This window comes from Pleurodeles waltl, chromosome 9, assembly GCF_031143425.1.
Source record: "Pleurodeles waltl isolate 20211129_DDA chromosome 9, aPleWal1.hap1.20221129, whole genome shotgun sequence".
NCBI lineage: Eukaryota > Metazoa > Chordata > Amphibia > Caudata > Salamandridae > Pleurodeles > Pleurodeles waltl.
In genome coordinates this window covers 369,010,920-369,029,811 of record NC_090448.1, presented here as the reverse complement: position 1 = coordinate 369,029,811, position 18,892 = coordinate 369,010,920, and positions in this window count along the sequence as shown.

Below are 18,892 nucleotides of genomic sequence, written 5' to 3'. Positions count from 1 at the left end.
GTTTTCTGTCAAAAAATGTGATGTGTCCACGTTGTGTTTTGGGGCATTTCCTGTCGCGGGCGCTAGGCCTACCCACACAAGTGAGGTATAATTTTTATTGGGAGACTTGGGGGAACGCTGGGTGGAAGGAAATTTGTGGCTCCTCTCAGATTCCAGAACTTTCTGTCACCGAAATGTGAGGAAAATGCATTTTTTTAGCCAAAATTTGAGGTTTGCAAAGGACTCTGGGTAACAGAACCTGGTCAGAGCCCCACAAGTCACCCCATCTTGGATTCCCCTAGGTCTCTAGTTTTCAAAAATGCACAGGTTTGGAAGGTTTCCCTAGGTACCGGCGGAGCTAGAGGCCAAAATCTACAGGTAGGCACTTTGCAAAAAACACCTCTATTTTCTGTCAAAAAATGTGATGTGTCCACGTTGTGTTTTGGGGCATTTCCTGTCACGGGCGCTAGGCCTACCCACACAAGTGAGGTATCATTTTTATCGGGAGACTTGGGGGAACGCTGGGTGGACGGGAATTTGTGGCTCCACTCAGATTCCAGAACTTTCTGTCATTGAAATGTGAGGGAAATGTGTTTTTTTAACCAAAGTTTGAGGTTTGCAAAGGATTCTGGGTAACAGAACCTGGTCAGAGCCCCACAAGTCACCCCATCTTGGATTCCCCTAGGTCTCTTTGCACATGTTTGGTAGGTTTCCCTAGGTGCCGGCTGAGCTAGAGGCCAAAATCTACAGTTAGGCACTTTGCAAAAAACGCCTCTGTTTTCTGTCAAAAAATGGGATGTGTTCACGTTGTGTTTTGGGGCATTTCCTGTCGCGGGCGCTAGGCCTACCCACACAATTGAGGTATCATTTTTATCGGGAGACTTGGGGGAACGCTGGGTGGAAGGAAATTTGTGGCTCCTCTCAGATGCCAGAACTTTCTGTCACTGAAATGTGAGGAAAATGTGTTTTTTTAGCCAAAGTTTGAGGTTGAGGTATCATTTTTATCGGGAGACTTGGGGGAACATAGAATAGCAAAACAAGTGTTATTGCCCCTTGTCTTTCTCTACATTTTTTCCTTCCAAATATAAGAGAGTGTGTAAAAAAGACATCTATTTGAGAAATGCCTTGTACTTCACATGCTAGTATAGGCACCCCGGAATTCAGAGATGTGCAAATAACCACTGCTCAGCAACACCTTATCTTGTGCCCATTTTGGAAATACAAAGGTTTTCTTGATAGCTATTTTTCACTCTTTATATTTCAGCAAATGAATTGCTGTATACCCGGTATAGAATGAAACCCACTGCAGGGTGCAGCTCATTTATTGGCTCTGGGTACCTAGGGTTCTTGATGAACCTACAAGCCCTATATATCCCCACAACCAGAAAAGTCCAGCAGACGTAACGGTATATAACTTTCAAACATTTGACATTGCAGGAAAAAGTTACAGAGTAAAACGTAGAGAAAATTTGCTGTTTTTTTTACCTCAATTTCAATATTTTTTTTTCAGTTGTTATTTTCTGTAGGAAACCCTTGTAGGATCTACACAAATTACCCCTTGCTGAATTCAGAATTTTGTGTACTTTTCAGAAATTCTGGGATACAGCATTGGTTTCATGCCCATTTCTGTCACTGACTGGAAGGAGGCTGAAAGCACAAAAAAATCGTAAAAATGGGGTATGTTCCTGTAAAATGCCAAAATTGTGTTGAAAAATTGGGTTTTCTGATTCAAGTCTGCCTGTTCCTGAAAGCTGGTAAGCTGGTGATTTTAGCACTGCAAACCCTTTGTTGTTGCCATTTTCAGGGAAAAAACCACAAGACGACTTCTACAGCCCCTTTTTCCCATTGTTTTTTTAAAAACTAAATTTTCACGGTATTTTGGCTAATTTCTTGGCCTCCATCAGGGGAACCCACAAAGTCAGGGTACCTCTAGAATCCCTAGGATGTTGGAAAAAAGGACGCAAATTTGGCTTGGCTAACTCATGCGGACAAAAAGTTATGAGGGCCTAAGCGCGAACTGCCCCAAATAGCCAAAAAAAGGCCTGGCACAGGAGAGGGACAAGGCCTGCCAGCGAAGGGGTTAATCTCAGTTCTAGTGAAACCCTCTACGTTCAGACTTAAAATCTTTTATGGCACTCAGATCTCCCTCACTGAGTCAAGCCGGCCAGTTGAGGCCGACCAGTGATTTCACTGCGGCTTTAATGGCAACCCTTGTCTCAGTCGTTTCTCCAGGAAAAAGTGGTTAAAAGTCCCTCTTCTTGCAGTTTGGGGACAGGAAAACACTTTATCTAATACCAGCCAAGGGTCTAGGATCTTGGGGGTTAGGACTCACTTCAACCAATGTCAGCAGCAGGTTCTAAAGCAGGTCCAGTAGGAACTGGTTAGCTGGGAATGCAGCCAGCTACCTGACCCTTGGAGTCACTTACTGGGTCCAGTGTTCAAGTCAAACAGGTCCAGCCTTCCATCAGCATCTTCTAACAGCAGGGCAGTTCTTCTGATTCTTCTCAGGTCCAGGACAGTTCTCAGAAGAGGATTGTGGGGTCCACATTTATGCATAGTGCCAGCATGTGGATGAAGGGCAATCCGAAAGGGAGGCAGGCCAAGGTGTGACCTTCATCTGCCAGTAATAGAACAGGCACCCTTGAAGCTCATGAAGGGGCTAGGCATGGCTCACAGGCTATCCTGTTGAGGTTAGAGACTCCCTCCCCACACCCACATCCACAGCCCTTTGTCCACTGTCTGGGAGCAATACACATCTTTCCACAGGGAAGCCATTGGTCAGGTACAGCTATACACTGGAAGGGAAACCTTGAGATTTTTGGTATGAAAATTACAACTTTCTAAAAGTGTAATTTCCAAAATGGCAATATAGGAACCGGCATGGCTGTTACATTGGATTTTATATTACTAATAAAATGAGTCCTTTAAATATTGTTCTAGCTACTCCCACACTGAATTTAGCATGTATTAAATGTAATAGTGTGAACCAGCCTTAAGCTACAGGAGAGTCAGCATTGCTATATTGATTAATGACATTGGAGGTTTACTGTTTTACAGGACATGTAAAACAGTAAACATTCATGCCACACTTTTACATACCATGCATCCTGCCCTATGGACTTTTAAGGCCCAAGTAGGGGTGACTTCTAAGTATTGATAATGACATTTTAGGTCTGGCAGAAGGTTTACTTTGCAAGTTTAAAACCTACACACACAGGCTGCAGTAGCCAGACTGGAGACATGTTTTAAAGTACTACTTTAATGGGTGGCACAAGGAGTGTTGCAGCCCACTAGTAGCATTTAATTTCCATTACCTGGTGATAAGTGGTACTAGGCACTAGAAAGTTGAAAGCAAACTAAATGTGCCAATCAGGTGTATCCAAAATTAAATAGGTTTGAAAGGAGAGCACAAGTACTTTACCTCTGGTTAGCAGGGATAAAGTGCACAGAGTTATACAGCCAACAAAAACGGTTCAACAACAGAAGGTAAAAATCTGGGGGAATACCACACAAAAGACAGACATTTCCAACACACGAGCAGGATTCATGTTTTAATTTCCAACAAATGTTTTCACTTCGTCTTAGAAATACAGAACTCTTCTCAGATAGTTTGTTTCTGTCGCATTGCTGTCTCTTAATTACCTTGTGATGGGAGCTTGCATTTCCTCTAATTTGTCGCCCTGGGATTGTTAAAGGGTGCTGTACTGTTTCTGTGTAGATTTGAGAGGGTTGTGATAGAGCCCCTTTTATACCTATTGTCATAAAAACACTTAACCACAGACAGACCCTTTAGGCATCTTAAGTCATTGCTTAGTAACATCCAAGTAAAGAGATTAGGCAAGGTGAACTTTCAAAGGTCTATGACAGCACAAAACATTAGCTTTGTCCCATTGTGAATGGGTTTTAGGAGGACCAAGAGGAACCTGTTGATGGAATCCATGTAGTGTATCTGTTATCACTCGGTTTACCTCACAAGACTGTTAGAGACAAAAGGAATGTCCTGGGCCACATTGGTGGATCTGAGTCAATGATCAGACTAGGGTGAAAATAAAAATTAGGTAGTTTATAAGAGCAGTGAAGTTCAAATAAAAATTAGGTGGTTTACAAGAGCTGTGAAATTCAACTGTGGTTCCATTATGGTGAGAACCTGAGGTTCTGTGGTGAGAACTGGAGGATTACCCCCAGGGACGGGATGCTGGGCCTGAACATACCCAACAGTGGGGGCAAAAACAACAGGGCAAGGCAGGCATGCTCACCAGTAGCCCCTATGTTTCTATCTCAAACTGAGGAGCAGTGAATGAGTCAAAAACTGTCAAAGATGATGTACCGGCTAAATGTTACAGTATATCTACCTAGGAGGCTGATGCAACAGAAGAAAGTGAAGAACAATATTTTATCTTCAGGAACTTGACAGTGTCATGAACAGCCTTCATAAACACCCCAGGGTTTCCTACCCCAGCACTGAATCCCGAGGAGAATATCATGTGATATCATGACTAATACCCATCATAATATCTGTACGAGGAAGGTCGTGTTACATGAATTAAATGGCATTGATATGCCTATATTTACTAGCTATCTGGCAAAGCAGAATTCTTGATTGAATTATGTACAATGGGACCGATGTACAAAGTATTTTTCAGGTCGCAAATGGTCTGGTTCACAGAATTGGGCTGTTTGCAATTGGAAAAAAACATTTCATAATGTACAAAGGCACTATTTGTGATTTGATAACCTATTACTGAATTACAAATAGGGGTTGCGATTCAGTATTAAGAAGGTGCGTGTTTAGGACGTCCCTTCCTAATACCGACTCGCAGTGGTATGTGTGAATGTTTCCAGCCCAAATGCTGTCACAAAACATTTGCATTTTACTACCACTTCAGAAATGGTGGAAACTCATTCTCAGAGGGGAAGGGGTCTCTAAGGGACTGCTGTGCCCTTGATGAATGTTGATGAAAACATTTTTTTAAAGTAGGCAGACGTGCCATGGACCACTGACTTCTCTTAAAAAATGAATTGAAAACTTTTAATTTTTCCCTTTGAAACGCACCCCATTTTCCTTTAAGAAAAATGGGCTGCATTTTAAAAAATTGCTTTATTGAAAAGCAATCACATATATGGTGGTCTGCTGACCCAAGCAGGCCACCAGCCCTGTGATTTGTGTGATTGAAATTGGTCACAAAGCGAAACCTACCTCATGCATATTAAGGAGGTAGGTCTGTTTGTGACCCAATGCAACTTGCACAATGTGGTAAACGAGCACTGGTACATGGGTATTTGTGATTACCAAATTGTGAATCACAAAAATGTGCGTATTTATAATCGCAAACTCAAATGTATCTGGCTCATAGCTTCATTATAATCTTAGGGGGGCTCTACAGTCAAAAACCCTACCGGCAATCCGTTGATTGGGTTGTAAGAAATATTTCCATCAGATCGAGCAGAAAAGATGGCAGACGAAAAACACTTACGCAGTTATGGATTTTGGCATGAGCCCTTTTACTTACCCAGATCATAGAGTGCTCTTGCTCAAGATTTCAAATCTACTGGCACAAAAAGCATGCACGACTGCTCAGTCCTCTTATTCGAAAAGCGCATCATTTAGGTAATAAAAAGTAACTTTCCTTTGTTCTTGTTCCCGCAGATCTTCCCATGAATAATGACCCTACTGAATCAAACTAATTCAAAATAATATTTTCCTTGCTTAAAGAGATTCAAGGCACATCTGAGTTGAGCGTGACAGCAAAGATGCCCATATGATATGGGTAGCCCGTTTATTGCTATATTTTGTAGTGAATACTACCTTGTTTTAATGGGAAGCAGGTGTTAGCTTAGCCTTCTGGCTTGCAGACTTGTGCCCCCGTCACCCTGTTTCTTTTACCCTACTTGCTTTAGCGTAATTATTTAATTATATCTTTCCAAGATGACTGCATTGTTTTTAGTTAAGACAATGTTTTAGTTTCATGCTATTGGTGCCACTCTGCTAAGGCGTCACTATCAGCACCAGACATAGATAAGATGTAGGTATTCACATTAGGCACTTTCCCACTTTGTGCTTTCGAGGGAATTGTTTATGTAATTGCCGCCCCAAGCATGTCTTGTTATCTGTTGTTTGGGAACAGTCCTACGTCAGGGGTCCTATCAGATTTGTATAAATGCACCTTATACAGACAGATAGTTAGAGGGATTTGTACCAAATGCCATCAATGCTATCGATGCTACACCTCGCCTTGATACTGACCCAGTCTCCGTGTCCCCACAGAGTCTGATCTAGAGACTTCACACTTCACACCAAGGTAACAAGTGTTGTGGAGATCTTCTCATGGACAAGACTTGGCAGATTGGGTTTATCACACCTAGTTCTCTTTAAGGTAGAGGGTAGGCTCATAGTGCTAGGGTATTAGGACATATTTCACATCTCATGTCATTTCATGCTGTTTAAGATGATGGGTGTCTTTGTATTCATGACTCTCGTCTTTACAATTCTGTTTCTTGCACTGTTCATTATCCTAATCATTGTAGCCCATGTAACTTATCGTAGATTGCAGTCTTCTTAATAAAACCTATTGAACACTTTACTGCATCTCCTTCATTGCCTGTGTTTGACTGAGGCAAGTTGTTCATGTGAAAAAAAGGGGTAATCCCCGTTTAACCACAACCTCCCCGAGATGTTGCATTCTCGAGTTCATGTGTAAAGGCTGCCACAAATCACCTTCTACTGTTTGGGTTTTGGGGAGGTGCTGCTTGTGAGCCGGAAGGGTTTTGGATGACAGTTGTGACTTTTTGTAGGATTGACTTAGTCACTTACAAACATAAGTACTGTCCTCCTCAAACCAGCAGTCTTGCCTAGAGCAAGAGGCAAACAATGACAATTTCTTTGTCAATTGCAAAAAGGCCTGTAATTGGATGATTGACTAATAATTTAAAGCAACCTGTTCTTTGACTCACTAACTAGTCAGAGTTGAAAGTTCACCAAGTAAAGCTGCTTTACATAAGGTCACCTAGCATTTAACAGATGTGCTTTGTGTAATAAAATGTGTGAAAAAACGCAACACAAATGCCTTTGTATGAGAGACACAGTTGAATAACTTGCCTCAGTCACAAAAGAAAATAAATTGGTGCCTCATATCATACATGCTTGTGGCTGAACGTCAGGGCTGCTGCCACTATGCCGCAAATTGCAGTCGTTGCATAAGAAACACTCTCATTTCACATGTCACACGTCTGTAAAAAGGAGGGTGCTGTTTTTTATCTGCTAGAACAGCATGACGCCTTAGGAAACCACAATGGGGCTTGACCTTCGTGCATCCGTACCATATTCTAAGCACAGTAAGAGGATAAACGGTCCGCCTTCAACCCTTAAGTGGTGTCTGAATAGAAAGGGCCACCAATCAGGGAAAGGCACATCCTTGTGAACCTAGATGGAAAATACGGAAGCTGGCAACAAGAATTTACAAAGCCAATGGGTCTCACCTTTTTAAATGCAAGATGGCTTGCCAATGTTTGTCTGTAAGGTATTGCTTAAAAAAAGTAAAAGATAAAAACTTCAAAATACTGGAAGAAACATATCTTTTAGTATCCCAAATGTACATTGAATTGACTTCTTTATTTAGTGGGAAGTTTTTTTTTTTCAAACACCTCAGGAAACTGAACACATTTTTTAAAAGAATAAGCGAATGTTAGAATGTACAGGGAAACCTTGCTAATTCTTTTTACTTTCCACAGGAATTCCATATTTGGCCCTCCTATAGTAGCCCAGGGAAGAGATTTATGAGCCACCAGAAGAAGCGGCACTTTCTGCCTCAGAGGCCAGTTAAGTTAGTACAGCAGATGACCCTCCTCCCAGTACCATAAAATCCTTTGTTTGCCACAATGTGTGCTTTCATACAGTATGTGGAATACAGGAGATAAAATAAACCCCTTAATGTTTTAATGTTTTCTCTTCAGCCATACCCAGCAAAAATATTCCTGCTGTGTTTTTACAGATGAGCTGGGGAGATGGGGATCAACACAACCTGAGGGTGGAAGCAGCACAAGAAGAAGAGAGTTAGAAAACGCATCCTCGCTCAATAGTAGCCAAATGAAAAAGCAAAAAAGCAATTTCCTAAATCCAATCAGTAGATTCGGAATCATGAATCTCTAACATTTTTAGTGAAAAATAGCACCTAAAATATCACAGCACCAAACACTGGCATCTAGTTGTGCGAGACCAGGGCAAAGTCAAAAGTTATGGTGGACCAGAATGGAAAGCGGGTTGGATACAAGAGGTGGATTGGGCCCAGACTCGGCTTACCTTTGGACGTAAAAGAAATTGCGACGAAAAGTTCCTGTGAAGGTCAGCTTCAGCTGAGGAAGGCAGCCGGCAGTGTCTGAGGAAGAGGCGTCGTTATCAGAGAGTCGCCGGACGGGATCGGTGAAGATTTCTACCTACTTACTTTCTCACTTTTTTGGAAGTCAAAAATCTCCAGTGGGATGAAGCTGCAGGGTGCAACCGTCAAGGGCTCCACAAGGTAGAACAAATGCTTTTCGAGAGGTCTCATAAAGAGGATTTGCTGCTGCAGAGAAGAAACAGCAGGAACCACCATGAAGTCAGGCAGACCGATGATGCACTTCGGTGCGATCAGCGAGCAGAAAGATCCTGGCCTTCTGTTGGTTCTCAGGCCATGTTTTGGTTTGTGGGGTAGGATCGGCTCTAGGATGGCGCGACTTGTGCCCCCTCACCTGGTGCTGGCTTTGGGTGGGGGCACCTATTTGCAAGTATATATGGTTTTAAAAGCACCTGCATTCATTGCCTCCAGCAATTTTCAGGCAACCATAAAAATGTCAATATAACTCTGGTGATTAATGTTCTTCCTGGAGAGAGAACAGTTAAGTCCAGCGGAAGTTTTGACTCATCATAAGGTAGCGCACAGGGTTAATATGCCAGCTGCAAAGAACGTGTACCATGCAGATCACAAAGTGCCTATAATGTAAAGAGGTCAGTGGATTGCTGCTTTTGTCAGAGAAATCCTTTTGTTACTTGTGGTTTAAAAGTTAAAATCCTAATTTAGAACAGTGAGCAATTAACTGTCACCCAGGAGCTGGATGCAAACTGCAAGGTATAAATAACAGCGTTATGATTTTCCCCAGTCTTTCATTATCCTGATGTTGCAAAAAAGGTTCATTTAGTTAGAAATCAATTCTTATTATTAAAGAGAACCCCCAATCTGGGTTTGTGCTTCTCCAAACTAAGCACTCTTAAAGTATACTGCCTACTAGTATAGATGTCAAGTGACTCCTACACCTTGTAGTCCTCTGTAATATGTAATATTTCCTATACACTGATTTACACACGTTTGATTAATTGACTCTGTGAAATGTGTGTGATATAGAGTGCTCTGACACCCTATACTGTTATGAGTGGTGCTATGAAGGTAATTAAATGCATGTGAGAGAGAGTGGTTATGGAGACTTGAGTGGCATTCTTAAAGGGTGAAAGTGAGTGAATCCAGAGGTGGCCATAGTGGGGCGCCAACAAGCACTGTCGCACTGGGCACCACCGGTGCTAAAGCGAGCCCTGTAGAGGGGCACCTTTAACACCACTTTCATCAAGGGTCCAGGACTGGTTGGGCACCACTTGGGGGGGTCAGGGCACACTCCTGGCAGAGGCCAGACGCAGAACTCAAGGTCTCTGGAGCTTGATATATCCCTGTAGCTGGCAGAGGAAGCTAATAAACTTGTCCTTGGAGCCACTCTGGTAGCCCTGGGATAAAGCAGTACATCGGGCAGAAGGGCAGTCCTCTGAGAGTACAAGGCAAGCTTCAAGCAACGGGGCAGTCCTTTGAAGTACAAAATAGTCCTTCTAGGGGACCTCTGCCGATCCAGGAATGTACTGACAAGGTGGTTTGGGGGTCTAATATTTGTACCTGGTGCAAGCCTTTGAAGTGTGGGAATAGGTTATACCCACATTTGGTTTTGAAAAGTTCCTTCCTTTTCCTGCCAAGGTTCCAACACTGCAAAGTACCCTGGGGGCTCCTCCAGGAGCAAACATGGAAGAGAAACTGTGATGTCAATGGCCCGTGACACGGATGCAGGACTAAAGGAGGCAGACCTCCTAGGAAGCGCACCTGGAGCAGGATGAGGAGGCGAGAGGATGCCAGGAGCCACAGGAGAAGGGGAGGCCAGCTGGAATCGGAGGATCAGAATCCCAAGAGAAGTGAAACAGAATGACAAGACGGGTTGGACTTTGGCGGAAGGAACAGGAGTAACAGATGCACACTCCCACCATGTTCCCAGAGGGACATGTCTGACAAAAGTACGGGCCCGTTTGGGGGGAGGATGGGGAGCTAGCAGACCGACCACCTAATGGAAGGGGGGGATGAGAGGAAACTGAACTGGTGGGGCATGCAGCAGTAATTGATTATGAGTCTCCATGATGTCACCAGCATCCGTACATTCTGGCCATAAGGGGAGCACAGAAGGAACATACACTACCGTACGATAATCCTGAGATAGCTGGAACAGTGCCAGCTCAAAGGTGGTGCGACCTGTGCCATCCCACTGGGTGCTGACTTTGGGAGGGGGCCTGTGTTTACAAGTGTATTATGATTTAATAGCACCTGCTGCAGCGTTCCTCGCCTCCAGCAATTTTCAGGTAACAATGAAAATGTAAAAATAACTTTGGTTATAATGCCTGGGGAGAGATCTGAGTTTTGAGGGGCATTGTTAAAGGGTGGTAGTGGGGGCGCCAACAAACATTGTTGCACAGGGGGCTACTAGCATTAAGGCCGTCCCTGATCTGGAACCACTTATTGCACCACAATGGGACCTGCCTGTTGTTTCTTGGTCTCTCAACCCCCATGCCCCTTTGCATCTCCCTTCCCTCCTTCTTCCTAACAGTAACCCCTCCCTGACATTTTGTTATCCTGTCTGTTTCCTGAGAGCTAGAGAATCCAACAAGCAAGTCACGGTATCATGTGGCTGGGGAACTCTCAAGAAGAAAAACACAATAGAAAAAGACTGAAAGACTGAATAAAGCCTGAGGTGAAGTAATATTCTGATGAGGGATAAACCTTAACCTTACCACAAACCTTTATATTAAGGAAAAGAATAGACAAAAGACAGTGCACCAATTATTGGTTGTCGTTTTTCCACCATGGTCTCGGACTCCGTATCTGCCCCAACACCCTTACCACACTCACACAACTATTGGATCCCAACCCTGAACACCAGTGTAAGAAATTGTGTTATTGGCTGAGAGGGGTGAAACCCTTCTTAAGTAACAACAATCCTTGTCAGGGGAACCACAAAAGTAACTAAATAAACATGTGTTTCATATGCTGGTTGCTTGGCATAAAAGCGGTCAGGCTTAACTAAGAGTCACTGTGATAAGTATTTATGCAACACAGTAAAAAAGACAGTAACAAAGTGAAAACTCAACACAAGAAAAATCCCATATCCATTTAGAAAACTAGATTCATGTTTCTAGTGAAAAATAGCACCTAAAAGATCAAAGCGCCATCAGCGAGCATCCAGATGTGTGAGATGGAGGCAAATGTTATGGCTGACCGAGATGGAAAGCCGTTCGGACACACAAGATGCATTGGGTCCAGTCTTGGCTACCTTCACACTATGAAGAGATTTCAAAGAAATGTTGCTGAGGAGGTAAAGTTCAGAGGGACAAGGCAAAAGGCATTTGACGAAGAAAAATTGTCATCACTGAAGAGCCACTGGACAAAGTCACATTGAAGATTTCTACCTTCTGATTTTGTCACTGTTTTGGAAGTTAAAAATCTCCGGTGGGCAAAAGCTGCAGGCTGTAGCTGATGAGGGCTCCACGAGGCTGGCTACACTTTATGAGAGGTTCAGGATTTGCTGCTACAGAAAGGAATGTAGTGGGACGTACTGCAAAGTCAAGCCAACAGGCGATGCATCTCAGGAAGATCGGCAAGCAGATAGATCCCAGTCTCCTGTTAGTTCTTGGGCCATTTTGGTAAAAAAATGTCTAAGTCCCAAATGTCAGTTTTGGCTAGAGGAGCACCTAAAGCACCACTTTCAAGGGTCCAGGAGTGGTTGGGCACCGATCAGGGGTGGAGGGAGGGGTCTCAATCCAGGCAGAGGACAGGGGCAGGGTTCAAGGTCTCTAGAGCTTGTCATGTCCCTTTAGCTAACACAGGAGGCCAACCACGTAGCCCTTAGAGTCACTCTGGTAATCCTGGGATCAAACGGAAAGGCAGGCCTAAAGCAGCACAGCAGTGCGCTAAGGGTACAAGGCAAGCTTCATGCAGCAGAGAAGTCCTCTGGAAACAGCACAACAGCCCTGTGAGGTACAAAGTAGGCCCCAAGCAGCAAGGCACTCCTCCGAAGTACAAGGTAGTCCTTCCAGTGGTCCTCCGCTGGTCCAGTAGTGTACTGAAAAGTTGGTCTAAGGATCGAATTTTGATACCTAGTGCCAGCCTTTGAAGTGTGGTAAACTTCAAGGTTACCCCCACATCTGGTTCCGGAAAGTTCCTTCCTTCCCTTGCTCGGGTTCTAAATGGGCTAGTACGACAATAGGCTGGTGTCAGGGCCAGGGAACATCTGCCTACCTCCCATTCGAGCAGGATGTTTCACTGTTTGGGCAGAATACACAAAGGCGAACTGCACAGTCATGTGAGTCAGGACACAGGCTGCAGGCACCACATAGTTAGGGTAAGAAAATGCCAACTTTTGAAAAGTGGCATTTTTGGAGTTGTGACTAAACACCTGACTTACCATTGAAGATAATTTTAAATTAGAATTTATTTGAGATCAAACATGAGATTCCTACCTGTTCCCAATCAAACATTAGCAGTTATTAAATGTAATCAGATAACCAAATGTTATCCTATGGGAAAGTGAGGCCTCGCTGGGGTGAAAAACAAATGTTTAAGTTGTTCATTACAAAGACATGTAAAAGTAAACATTTCATTTCCAAACTTTTAAATACAATGCACCTCGCTTTTAGACCTGACAGCCTTAGGGTGGTCATCCCTAACTTTTTGCCTGCCTCCCTCCACTTTTTGGACACTGTTGTTTCTGGTTTTAGGGCTCTGCGCACTTTACCACTGCTAACTAGTGCTAAAGAACATATGCTCTCTCCCTTAAACCATGGTGGCATTGGTTAATACACAATAGGCTTATTTAATCTACTTGTAAGACCCAGTAAAGTGCACTACATGTGCCCAGGGACTGTAGATTGAATGCTACTAGTGGGCTTGCAGCACTGATTGTTCCACCCACATAAGTAACCTCTTAACCATACCTCAGGCCTGCCATTGCAAGGCCTGTGTATGCAGTTTCAGTACCACTGCAACTTGGCATTGAAAAGTATTTGACAAGCCTTAAACTCCCCTTTTTCTGCATGTAAGTCACCCCTAAGGTAGGACCTAGGTAACCCATAGGGAAGGGTGCTATGTAGATAAAAGGCAGGACATGTACCTGTCAGTTTATGTTTATATGTCTTGCTAGTGTAAAACTCCTAAATTCGTTTTTACACTACTGCGAGGCCTGCTCTTTTCATAGGCTAACATTAGGGCTACCCTCAGATACTGTTTGAGTGGTAGATTCTGATCTGAAAGGAGTACCAAGGTCCTATATAGTATGGCCAGAACAGTAATACCAAATCCTTCTGACTGGTGAAGTTGGATTCAATATTACTATTTTAGAAATGTCACTTTTAGAAAGTGAGCATTTCTCTGCACTCAAATCATTCTGTGCCTTACAATCCACGTCTGGCTAGGTTTAGTTGACAGCCCCCTTGTGCATTCACTCAGACAACCCCAAACACAAGATGCTCAGTCACACTTGCATACATCTGCATATTGAATGGGTCTTCCTGGGCTGGGAGGGTGGAGGGCCTGACACTTACATGTCAAAGGACAGTAGCCTGCCCTCACACAAAGGACTGCCATACCCCCTACTGGGAGCCTGGCAGACAGGATGGAACTGAAAGGGGACCTTGTGCACTTCTAACTACTCTTTGAAGTCTCCCCTACTTCAAAGGCATATTTTGGTATTTAAGTAGGGTCTCTGACCCTACCAACTCAGACACTTTTGGACAAGATAACACTGGTGAAGAATCCCTGAACCAGAACCTGCAACCTGCCAAGAAGAATTGCTTGTCTGCCCAAAGGACTCACCTGACTGCTTTTCTGCAAAGGGCTGCTGCCCTGCTGTTGCCTTGCTGCCTTGCTGTCTTCTGGCTCTGCTGAGAAGTGCTCTCCAAGGGCTTGGATAGAGCTTGTCTCCTGTTCCCTGAAGTCTCAGGACCAAAAAGACTTAGGCCCTCATTCTGACCCTGGCGGTCGGTGATAAAGCGGCGGCCAAGCCGCCAACAGGCCGGCGGTCTAAAATATGCAATTCTGACCCTGGCGGGAACCGCCAACACAGCCCGCCAACTTAACACTCCGCCCACCACGGCGGTACAAACAAACAGCGCGGCGGTTCCCGCCAACAGCCAGGCGGCAGACAATGTACCGCCCACCCTATTACGACCCACCAATCTGCCACCTTTTCCGGGGCGGGAGCACCGCCGATAAGAACACGGCGGAAACAGACTACGAACGGGAAAACGCTCACCTCTACGCACTCCACGCGAGATTCCGGCAGTATGGAACCAGAGTTGCAGGTCATCCCCGCACTCCTATTCCTGCTCATATACCAGGAGCACGCCCGGCGGCGCGGAAGACATCGGTGAGTACTGCACCTACGACACAGGGGAGGGAAAAGATTACCGGCACACACCCACCCACCCACACCCACTACAACACACACATCAATGCATTCCCACAGATCACTGTCACAACCCACAAACCACCCCCCTCCGAAATAATGCAAAGACCAAAAGAAGAGATCATAAACGGGCAGATATATTGAAATATGTACACCAGTAATCCCAATAAATAAATAAACTATGTACAAAATATATACAGCTACTAAATGTAGTCCAACCACTGTCCGTGGATCACAGGGGTCCTGTGCAAAGGGGCAAGGCCCAGTCCCACGACAAGAACTCCACGGAGAGAACACTGCAGGGGCATCAGAAAGAAAATAGGACAGGCACCTCAGGGGGAAGGGAAGGGGGGGCACCTCAGCCACTTGAGTACACGACGCCAGATCCACGAGGGGACTCCATGACCACTGGCCCATCCTGGGGAGAGCAAAGCCACAGTCCAAACAGTCCATACAGTGGGTGGCCTGCCCACTGGGCCATCCTGGGGAGAGCAAAGCCACAGTCCATACAGTCCATACAGTGGGTGGCCTGCCCACTGGGCCATCCTGGGGAGAGCAAAGCCACAGTCCAAACAGTCCATACAGTGGGTGGCCTGCCCACTGGGCCATCCTGGGGAGAGCAAAGCCACAGTCCAAACAGTCCATACAGTGGGTGGCCTGCCCACTGGGCCATCCTGGGGAGAGCAAAGCCACAGTCCAAACAGTCCATACAGTGGGTGGCCTGCCCACTGGGCCATCCTGGGGAGAGCAAAGCCACAGTCCATACAGTCCATACAGTGGGTGGCCTGCCCACTGGGCCATCCTGGGGAGAGCAAAGCCACAGTCCATACAGTCCATACAGTGGGTGGCCTGCCCACTGGGCCATCCTGGGGAGAGCAAAGCCACAGTCCAAACAGTCCATACAGTGGGTGGCCTGCCCACTGGGCCATCCTGGGGAGAGCAAAGCCACAGTCCAAACAGTCCATACAGTGGGTGGCCTGCCCACTGGGCCATCCTGGGGAGAGCAAAGCCACAGTCCATACAGTCCATACAGTGGGTGGCCTGCCCACTGGGCCATCCTGGGGAGAGCAAAGCCACAGTCCATACAGTCCATACAGTGGGTGGCCTGCCCACTGGGCCATCCTGGGGAGAGCAAAGCCACAGTCCAAACAGTCCATACAGTGGGTGGCCTGCCCACTGGGCCATCCTGGGGAGAGCAAAGCCACAGTCCAAACAGTCCATACAGTGGGTGGCCTGCCCACTGGGCCATCCTGGGGAGAGCAAAGCCACAGTCCATACAGTCCATACAGTGGGTGGCCTGCCCACTGGGCCATCCTGGGGAGAGCAAAGCCACAGTCCATACAGTCCATAACAGACCCCACTGCCACTGGAGGAGGCAAGTTGGCCAGAGGACATCCTGCAGCCCTGCCCGAGATAGATCCTGCCCTGCCACGTCTGCCAAAGGGCCAGCGGTTCTTGCCTTGAAGGGCCCAGTTCAGCGGTTCCTGAGACGGCGGGGCCCAGTTCAGCGGTTCTTGAGACGGCGGGGCCCAGCGGAGCGGTTCTTGAGACGGCGGGGCCCAGCGGAGCGGTGCGTGAGACGGCGGGGCCCAGCGGAGCGGTTCTTGAGACGGCGGGGCCCAGCGGAGCGGTGCTTGAGACTGCGGGGCCCAGTTCAGCGGTCCTTGCCCTGAAGGGCCCAGTTCAGCGGTTCTTGAGACGGCGGGGCCCAGTTCAGCGGTTCTTGAGACGGCGGGGCCCAGCGGAGCGGTGCGTGAGACGGCGGGGCCCAGTTCAGCGGTTCTTGAGACGGCGGGGCCCAGTTCAGCGGTCCTTGCCCTGAAGGGCCCAGTTCAGCGGTTCTTGAGACGGCGGGGCCCAGTTCAGCGGTTCTTGAGACGGCGGGGCCCAGCGGAGCGGTGCGTGAGACGGCGGGGCCCAGTTCAGCGGCTCTTGAGACGGCGGGGCCCAGTTCAGCGGTCCTTGCCCTGAAGGGCCCAGTTCAGCGGTTCTTGAGACGGCGGGGCCCAGTTCAGCGGTTCTTGAGACGGCGGGGCCCAGCGGAGCGGTGCGTGAGACGGCGGGGCCCAGTTCAGCGGTTCTTGAGACGGCGGGGCCCAGTTCAGCGGTTCTTGAGACGGCGGGGCCCAGCGGAGCGGTGCGTGAGACGGCGGGGCCCAGTTCAGCGGTTCTTGAGACGGCGGGGCCCAGTTCAGCGGTCCTTGCCCTGAAGGGCCCAGTTCAGCGGTTCTTGAGACGGCGGGCCCAGTTCAGCGGTTCTTGAGACGGCGGGGCCCAGCGGAGCGGTGCGTGAGACGGCGGGGCCCAGTTCAGCGGTTCTTGAGACGGCGGGGCCCAGTTCAGCGGTTCTTGAGACGGCGGGGCCCAGTTCAGCGGTCCTTGCCCTGAAGGGCCCAGTTCAGCGGTTCTTGAGACGGCGGGGCCCAGTTTAGCGGTCCTTGCCCTGAAGGGCCCAGTTCAGCGGTTCTTGAGACGGCGGGGCCCAGTTCAGCGCTCCTTGCCTTGAAGGGCCCAGTTCAGCGGTTCTTGAGACGGCGGGGCCCAGTTCAGCGGTCCTTGCCTTGAAGGGCCCAGTTCAGCGGTTCTTGAGACGGCGGGGCCCAGTTCAGCGGTCCTTGCCCTGAAGGGCCCAGTTCAGCGGTTCTTGAGACGGCGGGGCCCAGTTCAGCGGTCCTTGCCTTGAAGGGCCCAGTTCAGCGGTTCTTGAGACGGCGGGCCCAGTTCAGCGGTCCTTGCCTTGAAGGGCCCAGTTCAGCGGTTCTTGAGACGGCGGCCGGTCTATGGCCAACTGCTAATTGCCTGGTGGTGCCCTCCTGGGCAGCGGGGATGGTGCTCCTTCACTGCCCACCTGGGCTGTGGGTGGTGGGGCCCTCCTGGCCAGCTGGGCTGGGTCCTCCCTGGGCAGCGGCTATGGGGGTGGTGGGCTCTCCCGGGGCAGCTGTGCCGGTTCCTCCCAGGGCAGCGGCTATGGGGGTTGTGGGCTCCTCCTGGGCAGCAGGCCTGCTGCCTGACCTCTCCGACTTGCTGCCCTTGCCCTCCTTAGTCGTGGGCCTGTGGCCCTTTCCTCCCTTTGGAGCTGTGGCTGGTGACTGTCTCTGGGTGGTGTCCGGGGGGGATGTAGAAGGCGGGCTCCTGCGGCGCCCCTTCCGCCTTCTGCTCCTCTTCCCAGGGGGTGGGCTGGCTGTCCCCTTGCTGCTGGGCGAAGATCCAGACATGCGGGCTGGCGGGCTCCAATACCCCTGCACCCTTGTCAAGGGGGCTGCAGGGCTGGTGGTGGCTGAGGTGCTCTTCTTACCCCGACGAGAAGGAGGGGGGGGCTCAGGGTCAGGAAAGAAGTTAGTAGTGGCGAGGAAGAGCTTCTTGGGACAATGGAGAGTGGTAGGTACAGTGGGAATGGGAGTGGAGGGAGAGGATGTGGTTGTAGGTGAGTCACGTTTGCTGTCTTTGGGTGCAGGTGCAGGAGGGATAGGCTGTCGTGAGGTGGATGGCTGTTGGGTGGGTGGGTGGCTGCGTTTGTGTGGTGTGGAAGAGGGGGTGACAGACACAGTGGGAGAGGACACAGGGGACGTGTAAATGGCAGTGGGGGTGGTGACTGCACGTGTGCGGACTGGAGTGGAGGGTGTGCTGGTGATGGAAACACTGGCTGATGGTGAGGTGAATGGAGGTGTGAGTGTAGACGTCACAGGGAGGGAGGAGGGAGACGAGGAGGTGGGGGTCACAGAGGTGGTAGTGACTGTTGGCATGTCTGCATCGGAATGTTGCGTGTGTGAATGTCTGCGTGATCTGTGGTGCTTATGTTTGGATGAGCTTCTCTTGGGTGTTGAGGTGTGTGCAGGCTGGTCTGATGGTGTGGGTGGGACAGGCAGAGGAACAGGAGACTGGGAGGAGGGAGTTAGTAGAGGCAGGCAGGAGACAGGGACAATGGCTGCCGTCAGTGCTGAGGCCAGAGCCTGGAACGATCGCTGATGGGCAGCCTGACCCGAATGAATGCCCTCCAGGTACGCATTGCTGCGATGAACCTCCCTCTCCACCCCCTGGATGGCATTCAAAAGGGTAGTCTGCCCAACAATGAGCGTTCGGAGGAGGTCAATGACCTCCTCACTGAGGGCAGCGGGGGTAACAGGGGCAGGGCCTGAGGTGCCTGGGGCGAAGGAGGTGCCCGGCTTCCTGGCAGAGCGGG